Source organism: Psammomys obesus, unplaced genomic scaffold, assembly GCF_907164565.1.
Source record: "Psammomys obesus unplaced genomic scaffold, mPsaObe1.curated_primary_1811, whole genome shotgun sequence".
NCBI classification, from domain to species: Eukaryota; Metazoa; Chordata; class Mammalia; order Rodentia; family Muridae; genus Psammomys; species Psammomys obesus.
Genome location: NW_026596064.1, coordinates 11454233 through 11465623, shown reverse-complemented (window position 1 = coordinate 11465623; position 11391 = coordinate 11454233). Strand labels below are relative to the sequence as shown.

Sequence of the window (11391 nt, the reverse complement as noted above, 5' to 3'; positions counted from 1 at the left end):
TCCTTCCTTCCTTTCCTTCTTTCCCTTCCTTCCTTCCTTCCTTCCTTCCTTCCTTCCTCCTTCCTTCTTTCCTCTTCCTTCCTTCCTTCCTCCCTTCCTTCCTTCCTTCCTTCTCTCTCTCTCTCTCTCTCTCTTTCTTTCGTTTCTTTTCTTTCTTTCTTTCTTTGAGTCCGGGTAGCTTTGGCTGCCCTGGACTCCACATTGTATGCCAGGCTGTTCTGGAACTCACAGAGATCCACCTGCCTCTGCCTCCCTGAGTGCTAGGATTAAAGGTGTGCCCAGCTTGATGCCTAAATCTTAATAGGAAAATACAAAAGCATTTCTGATTTGTCAGTCTGAAAATTCATTTGTCTCCCATAGCTGAAAACTATAGTCTTTCTTTAAACACAGCCACACTTTATTGCCCATGGTTTTCCAGGGCAAACTTGAAACATGATATTCATGCATTGTTGTACTTATATTTTAAATATCGGTAGAATACCTTATTTTTCATATTTTGCTGGTCATTACATTTTGTGAAACTAGACTCAGGTTTTGCATTTAGATTGGCCATGTGCAAGTCAGCCTGCATTGCAGGAGCACTTGGAAGCCTTGGCCAGCAGTTACCACATTGCTGACCTCAGGACTTCTGTCAGTGTTGTTCTGTGGCATATTTACTGTCCTTTTGCCTTGGCTTATCCCTGGCTCTCTTCTGGTAGTTCTTGTGTCTAGGCTCCCTCCCCCTAGGTGTTTCTTGGTAGACTTTCCCTGCTCCTCCCTTACTTCCATGTTAACAGTGTATGTCTTGTAAATAAATGTTCACTGGTGTTGCTTGAAACATGATTTAGCATTTCATTTCCAGAAATACCTCTGGTTACTTGTGTTTAGGTTGTCCTGTTTTCTTTCTTTTTTTCTTTCTGTTTTTATTATTATCATTTATTACAATTTATTCAATTTATATCCCGGCTGTGGCCCCCTTTCCTCACAATCCTTCCCTCCCTCCCTCTTCTCCCCCTATGCCTCTCCCCTAGTCCACTGATAGGGGAGGTCCTCTTCCCCTTCTGTTTGACTGTAGCCTATCAGGTCTCCTCAGGACTGGTTGCATTGTCTTCCTCTGTGGACTGGCAAGGCTACGCCTCCCTCAGGAGGAGGTGATGAGAGAGCCTGTCATTGAGTTCATGCCAGAAGGACCCTACTTGGAGATTAAGTCTGTAGGCCACATCTGAACCGAGTTTTAGGTCCTCTCCATGCATTGCCCTTGGTTGGGGGATCTGTTCTTTTCTGAAATGATTGCTGACTTCCAGAATGTGCTGCTGCAAAGGTTTCTTCCTGACTGTGTGACTGTACCTCCCAGGAAGGAATGCATCAGCCCAGGTTTTCCTGCTTTTACACTGCTCTAGCCACTCAGTCTGTCTGTCTTCACACAAACACATAGGATTTTCTGGAATTTTTGTTGTGATCTGATGTGTGTAGGAAGGTCAGAGGATGAGGAACTGGCTGCAGTAGACCCTGTGTCTGTGGTAAGAGACAGCTGACCTGTCTTGACTGTGAGCATGGCTGGTAGAGAGGGACCTAGGGATTTAGACAGATGTTTGAATTTTATTTTGTGAGATAACATGGCTGAGGAGTCAGGAATCATTTTATGACCTTGTAGCTATTAGAAATCCCTCAACAATCAATACATACTATCTACATAGAAACCTGAGACCAACTATAATGTATAACATCAGATTTTTTTAAGACTTCAAAAAAAAAAATGACGATTTTCTTTAAAATTTTAATTATGTGTTTGCGTGTTATCTGTGTGGACACTTCACCCACATGGTGTTAACTGACACAGTGACATATATATAAATTAAAATAATCTAGGTGTGGTATACCCCTGTAATCCCAGCACTCAGGGAGGCAGTAGCAGGTGGAGCTCTGTGAGTGCGAGGCCAGCCTGCTCTACAAAGGGAGTCCAGGTCAGCCAGGGCTACACAGAGAAACCCTGTCTCGAAAAACAAATTAAATGTTTTAAAAAAAATAAACACAAAAACCTTTTGTTCTCAAAACATAGGACTTTCCAGATTTGGTGCTTGATGTTACTAGATTGCCGACCTCAACTTAAGACTGCACATGCTAAGCACATTCTGACTGCTAAGCTACATTCCTAGCTATGTTTTGTGTGTGTGTGTGTGTGTGTGTGTGTGTGTGTGTGTGTATTTCAGAGGGCGGGCAGAGAATGGGAACTCAAGGAACTCATGGATCCTTGTGTAATGCTGAGGACTCATGGGCCGTTCTTCATCTACTTTACCATGTCTATTGTTGTTGTCCAGTTATTGTCCTATTATTGTTAAGGGGCCCTAGGTTGACTTGGGCGTCTCCTGATCCCTCTACCTTATCCGTTGAATCCACAGATTGCCAGTAGGGCTAGTCTGGTAAGCCAGCTTGCTCCTGAGATCCCCAGTGTGTGTCTGCCTGCTAAGAGGCTGGGATTTCCAGCAGGCCAACACCTCATCTGGCATTTATGTGTGTTCTAGGGATCTGGACTCTGGTCCTCATGCTTGCACATCCAACACTTGAGTCATTGAGCTATCTCTCCAGCCTTATTCTGGATTTTTAAGAGATAGCACACTCCTGATGCAGTAGCACAAACCTGTAATCCCAGCACTCCAGAGGCTGAGGTGAAAGAGATTGGGAGTTCCAGGCTCACAAAGAAAGAGATAGGAAGACGTGTAGCTAGTCACTTCAGTCTTGACCTTCATTCTTCAGTTAAAAAAACAAAAAGCAAACAACAAAACCTTTGTTTTTCATTTTGTGGGCCTTACTTAGATAGAAAAGAATTGTGTTGTCCCAGTTTGCTCCTCTTGGCTGTTGAGTGAAGCTGTACTCTTGTATTTATTGCATTTATTTATTACCTTCTGTCCTCTGCTCTGTATGTTTTTTTCCTTTCGCATATTTGAATTGCCATTTAGAGTTTGTGATGAAAGTTAAGAAAAGCTAGATTTCATAGTGTTTTGTTCATTTTAAAATGTTTAGTAATCTTTGTTGCTTGCCTGTTCCCGTATTTTCTGAGCCGCAACACTTCACTGTTTTACGCTGTGAGTGTGGTACCTGGATGGAGGACAAGGAGAAAAGAAAGTATCACAACGTTGATTACAGAATATATTTACACTTGCTTTTCTTTCCTCTGAATACCTGGCAAGGTCCTTCTTTATTTTTAAATCCAGGTGTGGCTTCTGGCTAATAATAGCCTTTTCCCCACCATGTTTCATTGGCCTGTTAGCCTTTTTGTTGTTGCAGCATAATGGTATTTTCCCATGGACTGTCTCAAAACCAGGATTAAATCTTTGCTCTCTAGTATCTAGCAAATTTTGTGCACTAAATAAATACGTTAGTGTTTTGTTATTTATTTTTAAAACACAGTCTCACCATGTAACTCTGTCTCTCTGGAACTTTTATAAATCAGGAACTGGCCTTGAACTCACTAAGATTTTACCTGCCTCTGCCTCCCAAGTGCTGGTATTAAAGATATGAGACTGTGTTTAGCTTAAGTAAATATTTGAATAAATGAATGATTACATGAATGAATGAATGAATGAATGAATGAATGAAGAGAGAATAAGAATCTCTATTCTCAAAGTATCATTTAACTTCTAGTATGATAATATAAAAATAGGTTATTTCTGGAAAGTAGGATAATGAATATTTTTTTATTTCAGACTTTATTCTGAATTGAGAGTTTATTTTTGGACAGGTTATTAAGATGTTTCAAAATAGGCTCGAGAGGATTAAGAGAAAAGGACCTGCCTTAGGACGTGGGTGGGGTTTCTAAGACAGATATGTTTGAGGTTTTTGTAGAGGGAATAGGTGATCGGCTCATGCTTATTTGCCCTGAGGCTTCTGGCTTTAGCACTGAAGAGTCCTGTGACCCACAAACTCCTTGTTTCTGGGGGAGGGAAATGGTTAGTCAACCAGAAGACCTTTTTGGGAAGGTCACATGTAAATGTTTGAGGGGCCTGGTAGAGAAACTGAAGAAGAGATAGACTTAAAGCTCAAACAGAAAGACCAGAAAGAGTTGCATCTGGACAGTGAGTAGCCTGGTCCTGAAGGTATCATTGGGATTTATCTCAATCTCTTGAAAAGCTTTAAACAGAGAACCCATAGCATATGGTATTTCTAAAGTTACTGCCTGCCTTGTGAGGGATTAGACTCTGGGAATCTGACAGTGAAGAGTAAACTTGGGGATAATTGGTAGCAGTGATTATTGTTGGGATCGGTAAGCAGGCATCTCTATGGCCAGCCCCTGACGAACTGGTTATCTGGCATCTGTGAGGCCACCTAGAAGACCACCCACTGACCACCGGAAACTACCTGCACATGCTCTGGGTCAGGTCGCCTTATAAGAGAACTCAAAGCTCCTCCTCTCTCTCTCTCTCTTTCTCTCCTGCCTCGTCCAGAGACGGTCTCTGCGACCCCTTTCTCTTCCCCTAATAAACCTCCCACGTGGAACCAGTCGCCTGGCGTGATTTGTGAGCCCGCGCTGTGTAACTCTCTTCCTTCCGCACAATTCTAACATTGGTGCTGGGTGGTTTCAGAAATCTGTTTTAGCAGGTATGAAGAGTTTGGGAATTGAAAATTAGAGCAAGGTATGAAAACAAACGATTTTTAAAATCATCTAAAATGTTAGTTTCTTAAAATGGAAAAATCTAAATATTTTTACTTTAATTATTTTTGTCACTAGGTAAAATTTTTATCAGAAGAATAAATCTAGATTAATGTTTGGTGCACAGACACGCTCCATACAAGCAGCCTTGGTGTGGTGGTGTACTTTAATCCCAGCATTTGGGAAGTAGAGGCAGGTGTATCTATGTAAATTTGAGGACAGCCTGGTCTGTGTAGCGAGCTCCAGGACAGCCAGAGCTGCATAGTGAGACCTTGTCTCAGTACATCCATACAAACAAACAAAAAAACAAAAATTGCATAAAATAAAATCATAAAAACGCTTCTTTCTAGAACATAGCAGAATCTATAAATGGCACTGTCACTTTCTGCAGTAGCCCCTTTCAAAAGCTGTGTGCTATGTCACAGCATTCAAATCACTTTTAGAACTTAAAAAAAATATTTTTATTGGTTCTTTGTGAATTTTACATCATACACCCTAACCCTACTCATCTCCCACTCCCCTCGTACCTGCCCTCCACCCTTGCAACCTCTCTCCTCAACCGAGAAAAGAAAAATCTTGTAGAATCTATAGTGTGTTGTATGTTCCACAGTATACTCTTCTGTCCACACTTACTTGCTTGCAAATGTTCATTGCAACAACTTCTTGGTCTGGTATAAGGCCTCTGGCTTTTGTTACTCTGTCAACACTGCAGCCTCACTGGGACTCCTCTCTGGTATCCTGTTGTTGCTTGTGTCATGGAGATAGTTTTGGATCTGTAGGACTGGTCCCTTCATAGACTCCAGCAGTTTATCAGTGGGGTAGGTGTTGAGGTGGGTCAACTCAAAGTCCTAGATCAGGGCCTGGGAGGTATCTGAGCTGGTCAGCCTGCCCGCTCTCCCACTCATGCCCTCAGGGCTTGCTTACCAGCAACCCCCACATCCAAGGTCTGCTCTCCTGAGTGCTGCAGTAGGTGAGAGGAAGGGCCACCTCTCTCACCGATGACCTCGGGGTCCAGCTCCCTGCTTTTGCCATAGGTGGCGGGGGAACACCTCTCCCTCACCCACGTCACCACACTGTAGACAAGTTGGAGGGCCAGCTCTCCCAAGCTCATACCCTGTGCACCTATCACTAGGGTCTACTCTACTGTGCTGCCCAGGGAAGGTGCAGGGCATCTCCCAAGTGCTGCAGCTGATGAGGAACAGGGCCAGCTCTCCTGCTCTCATGACCCCAGGGCCAGGTGATGGGTGGGGTCAGTTCTACATGGCCCTCAGACATAAACATGTTTTCTGGCAGCACCCCAGACCAGGGACGCCTGCCTTGGCCCTTGGTGGTAACAAACCCCTGCTGTTGCAGGGCCATGGACCCAGATGTGGCTCCTGGTGTCGGCACAGGCCAGGACCCCATCATGGTTCCAGGTGGCATCACCGACTACTTAAAACAGGCTGTTCCTCGCTACTCTCAAATCTCCAGTTCTGCCTCTCTTCATTGTGCCTCATCCTTCTGTTTGTCTTTTTCTTCCATTTTTCCACTACTTACTCCTTTTAGGTACTTGGGGTCTCTGAGTGTCTGGGGCTATCTCAGTAGTAGTCTCAGGAGAGCTATGCCCCTCTTGTGCATCATGGCATTGACACTGGGCAGGGATCATCTTAGGTGTGGTGTGCCCCCTTCCCCCAGGCCTTTGAGACACCAGATTGGTGGTCATCTCGGGCTAGCTCCCTGTCCAGGCACCATGGTGCCAGTCTGGTGGTTGTCTTGGCTTGATTCTCAGGCCTGCCCAAGTGGCCTCATTCCCCTTTTGAGGGTTGTCTGTCTTGGGCTCACCCGCCTGGGAGACCAACCAGGCCTCTACATCACTGTTCTGGTGGTCTCTTCTCCACTGACGCACGTGTGGCACTGCAGCCACACCTGCAGCGCCTCTAGGCGTAGGGTGGAACTTTTTAAAAATTGTTCTAGAAACAGCTGGCATATTCTGCAGAGCCTAGTTATTTTTTCATAAATTAAAAAGAATTTTTGTTTTATATGTATGGTGTTTTGCCTGTGTAAATATGTCTGTGCTTTGCTGTGCCCATGGATGCCGGAGGAGCGGCGTGTGGTCCTCTGGAACTGGAGTAACTCATGTGGATGGGAGACGTGAACCAGCTTCTTTGTGAGAGCAATCTGTGCTCTTAATTTATTTTCTCATCATTATCATCTTGTCCAGGCATAGTGGCACCCACCTTTGGGCAAAGAACTAAAACAACAAAAACATCAAAATGGAGAGAGGCATTTCATTATGTAGCTCTGGCTGACCTGGAACTTGTTTGTTTTTTTGTTTTGTTTTTTGCTTTTTTTTTAAAAAAAAAAATATATAAATGCTTTATTTAACAGTTGTAGGTCATCCCGTGGGTTGGGTAGTGGATATCCAGGACTCAGAAGCAAATCAGCGCAACTTCCTAACCTCTTTTTCGAACTCCAGTAGGGTGAGCACATAACCTCTCAAACGGGGCCTTTGATACGGAGGCTAGAGCGGCGGGTGTCTTCATCAATTGTCTTCATCAATGCTACTTCAATTCCAGTAGCACTGTGTACACTGTCCCTGTGAACTGGCCCCTCACTCTGGTTACCCTAGCTGGCATGATAGGCTGCCCGCGGCTCATGTCCGTGATAGTGGCCATATCTTGTATCGTTTTTAACTTTTTTTCAGTTTCTCGATACAAGGTTTTTCTCTGTAGCCTTGGCTGTCCTGGACTCACTTTGTAGACCAGGCAGACCTCCAATGCACATTGTGTCTCAAAGTCTTTTTTTTTTTTTTTTTTTTAATGAGACAGGGTCTCACTATGTAGCGCTGACTGTCGTGGAACGGACTATGTAGACCAGCCTGGCCTTGAACTTACTAACAAGATCTGCCTGCCTTTGCTTCTAAGTGCTGAGATTCAAGATGTGGACTACCATACCTGTCTACTTTTTCTATAAACAAAATTATAAGAGCTGTGGCAGCATCATTACCCAAAGCTTTCCTTTCCTACTCTATCTACCATTTAACCATTTTTTATCAAATTAAACTCAAAGTGAAATGCCATTTCAGAACCAGTGGAATAACCATATGAAAAAAACATTGTGTGGGACTAGAGAATTGGCTCAACAGTTAAGAGCACTTACTGCTTTTGCAGAGGACAAGAGTTCAATTCCCAGTACTCACATGGGGGTTTACAACCTTCTGTAATTCCAAACTCGGGATCCAACACCCTCTTCTAACCTCTGCAGGCACTAGACACACACATGGTTCACAGACATACATGCAGGCAAAACACTCATGCACATAAAATACTAAATAAATGGGACATGATGGCACATGCCTCTAATCCCAGCTGTTGGAAGACATAGGCAGGCAGAGTCTCCGAGGCCAGCATCGTCTACAAAGTAGTAAGTTCCAGGAACAGGGTACTAGCAGACTCCTACCACCGCTGTGTCTTGTATTGTCTTTCAACTTGCTGTGTGGCTGTGGTTGGGCTTGAGTTCTGATCCACACTGCCTTGGTTAGTCATCTTAATTCTTGTCAACATTGACAGTATAAAGTAGTATCTGTTGATGGCTTATTTACAGTTCTACAGTATCTGAGGTTGGTCATATCCACATCTTATTTGCTTATTTATTGGGTTCTTACCAAGATTTATTTTTCTTTTATATGTCTCCATGAGTTTTCATGTGTGTGTGTGTGTGAATGTATTATACCATGTGCATGCCTGATAACTCCCGAAGACCTGAGGAAGGGTTACTGGGTCCTTTGGAATTGGAGTCACAGGTAGTTGTGAGCTGCCAAGTGGCTGCTAGGAGTCAAATCCAGGCCCCCTGCAAGTGTTCTTAACTGCTGATCCATCTCTTCAGCCCAGTTCTTGGATTTTTTTTTTTTGTCTTTTCATTTTTCCTAATCTAAAGTGCATTTTAAAAATCTATCTATTAAATATCAACCAGCTTCCTGCTTTGATTCTTTTGTGTAGACCATATGCTTATTTACTAAAGTCTTGCAGTCTTTTATGTAATGATAGTCTATAATCATTTAAAGAATTTTGACTTTCACATTCAGCCTTTAGTTTGAAGTATTTTTGATGTTACATATATAATGTAAAGTAGAGCTCTTTCTTTGCCTGGCTCCCTCTAAGGAGAGAGTAAGGCAGAGGCTTATATAACTTTACCTTATTAGGAAGCACATTCCCAGAGAACAGACGCGTAGAGAGGGCCAGTGCAGCCTGGAAGGAGCAGTAGTAGCCTAAGGGAAGTGTAACCAGTGCTCATCGCATTGTCCCGTCCAACACAGGGTGAGAGAGAGGAATAACCCATTCCACAGTTAGTCGCCTTGCTACCCAATTCTGTATGTGTGGTGCAACAGGACAGTGTTGTGAGCTGTTACTATGGTGTACCTGAAAAAAGTTGATCTCAGCACAAACCTGTTTGCTGGGGTAGTAGCTTGAACAGATGAGCCCAGAGGATCTGAAAAGCTGCAAGTAATGCAATATCAGAAACTAAGTTTGTGATATAAAATGTTTTCCTATTAAAGCGAGCTAAATGTGTAACTATATATCTATATAATTATTCTTCTAGAGCATCCTTGGTATCCTTGGCCTTCCGTATACATTTCAGACTTGATACTTGTTGTTTCACAAAGGCTTCATAGAGTTAATGAGGGTTAGTAATGAATCTATAGATAGGTTTGAGTAGAGTCTGTATCTTTACAATTTGGAATAGATTCATAAACATATCTATCTCCATCTAGGGATTTAATGTCTTTCACTACATTTTCCTCTCATGCATGTTGTAAGTCCACGGTTCCCAAGCCATACCTAGACTCTGGGGCACTCCATTAAGCTCATAGGCGCCATGGAGTATTTTTAAAGTTTAAATGATGAACAAAATCTATTGGACTCAGCAGGCTTCTAATTCCAGGAAGACCAGCTTCAACACTGGATTATGATATATTTGATGTCCAGTGTAGTGAGGTGGCTGTTGAGCTGGAATGATGACAGTCAGCGTGGAGTACGAAAGTGAGGTTGGGGATGTCCAGGGCTTGGAGATGCAGTGCCCATTGAATAGTGTTAGCCATTGAGAAATACTTGTAATGAAACAAAGTCCTGTTTTCTTTCAACTCACATGTAATGTTTTTTCAAATAAGTACTACCCTTTAAAAACATAAATGGCAAGTGACAACCAGTTCACTAAAGAGATGACATGATTAAACATATCTTTTGATGTTGGGGTACTATGGAAGTAATTAATCTGAGATAAGCAGGATAAAGTGAACTGAGAATGTGGCCTAGAAACTTTGTTTTTAAAAAGACAAGATTTCACTGTGTAACAGCATTGGCTGATTTGTAGACCAACTGGTCTGGAACTCACAGCCATCTACCTCACAGAGCACTGGGATTAAAGGCCTGTGCCATCACGTCCAGTGGAACTTTCTATTTTTAATGCTATTATAAATGATAGTCAGGCAGTGGTGGCCTTTGACCCCAGGAGGCAGAGGCAGGTGGATCTCTGTGAGTTCAGGAACAGCCAAGGCTACACAGAGAAACCCTATCTTGAATTAAAAAAACAAACAAAAAACAAACAAACAAACAAAAAAAACAAAAAACCAATCAGTGTGGTGATGCTTTTAAACTTTACTTGAACTTTATAGACAATCATTTGTGATCAAGGACACTTTTTTTGGAGACAAAAGAATTTGTTAATAAGAAATTTAGGTGATGTGAGGGTTAACATTGGTTGTGACCCTGACAGGATTTATGATACATAATCATGTAAACAAACCTCTGGGCATGTATGTGGAAGGGTGTCTAGATTAGGTGTGTTGTGGCAAGAGCCATCCTAACTCTGGACACTACCGTTCCATGGGCTGGATTCCTAGGCCGAATAAGAAGGAAAGAGAAGCTGAGAACTAGGTCTCATCTCTGCCTCCTGAACGTGGTGCAGCACCCACAGCCTCACTTCACGCCACCGTGGTGGACTGTGCACTCACACAGAGCAAGATAAACCCTTCCTTGTTCTTGTTAGACATTTTGTTACAGCAACAAGAAAAGTAGCTGATGAAACCTCAAAATACTTTCCACATTTGCCATCCCCACCCTACTCTTTGTGAAAGAATAGGCAATACAAAGTGTTACTCAATTTGCTTAGTGATTGAACTTGAAGGGTCTAAAAGTGAAGGTTGACTTTGTTTTCAAGATACAACTTGAATGACAGCAGTTTGTTTAAATTAGCTAGTATTGTTTATTTGAAAAACAAAACATTTTCATGTTTTATTGTCTATGTAGTACTTTGCTAGGTATTTTTAGATAACTCAAAACGGATATTCCAGGCATGGTAGTACACGCATGTAGTCCCAGCAGTCTGGAGGCTGAGGCAGGCAAATGGAAAGTTCAAGCCCACCCCGGACTATGTCCTCCTCCTGCAAACCTATAAAGTTAGTGTCTTCTCACAAAGATTAACGCTCAGGAGAGAATATAAGACACATTATATTAGGTAATATAGTGGCAGTATCATAATTTGACCAGTTTGTATAGTGCGCAATGCAGGAAGTTCCCACTGTAGGTGTCACGGAACGCTTAAAGACAAGGTGAGAGTGAGCAGTCACTGACCACGGTCGGTCACTTTTATTCAGCCACACACATTTCAGTTTCCAGCACCCACGTGGCAGCTCACAACTAACTGTAACTCCAGACCCAGGGGATCTGATGCCCCTTGACCTCCACTGGCACCAGGCATGTATGTGGCACACAGGCATACATGCAGTC

The 11391-nt window shown here is 42.9% G+C and overlaps 1 protein-coding gene and 1 pseudogene across 1 annotated transcript in view; one reads left to right on the top strand and one right to left on the bottom strand.

Annotated features, from left to right (window-relative positions):
- Pak2 (p21 (RAC1) activated kinase 2) overlaps positions 1-11391 on the top strand; it is a 66832-nt gene that overhangs the window by 10821 nt on the left and 44620 nt on the right. The window lies entirely within an intron of this gene.
- On the bottom strand, positions 6483-6554 carry LOC129689885 (small nucleolar RNA SNORA17; annotated as a pseudogene).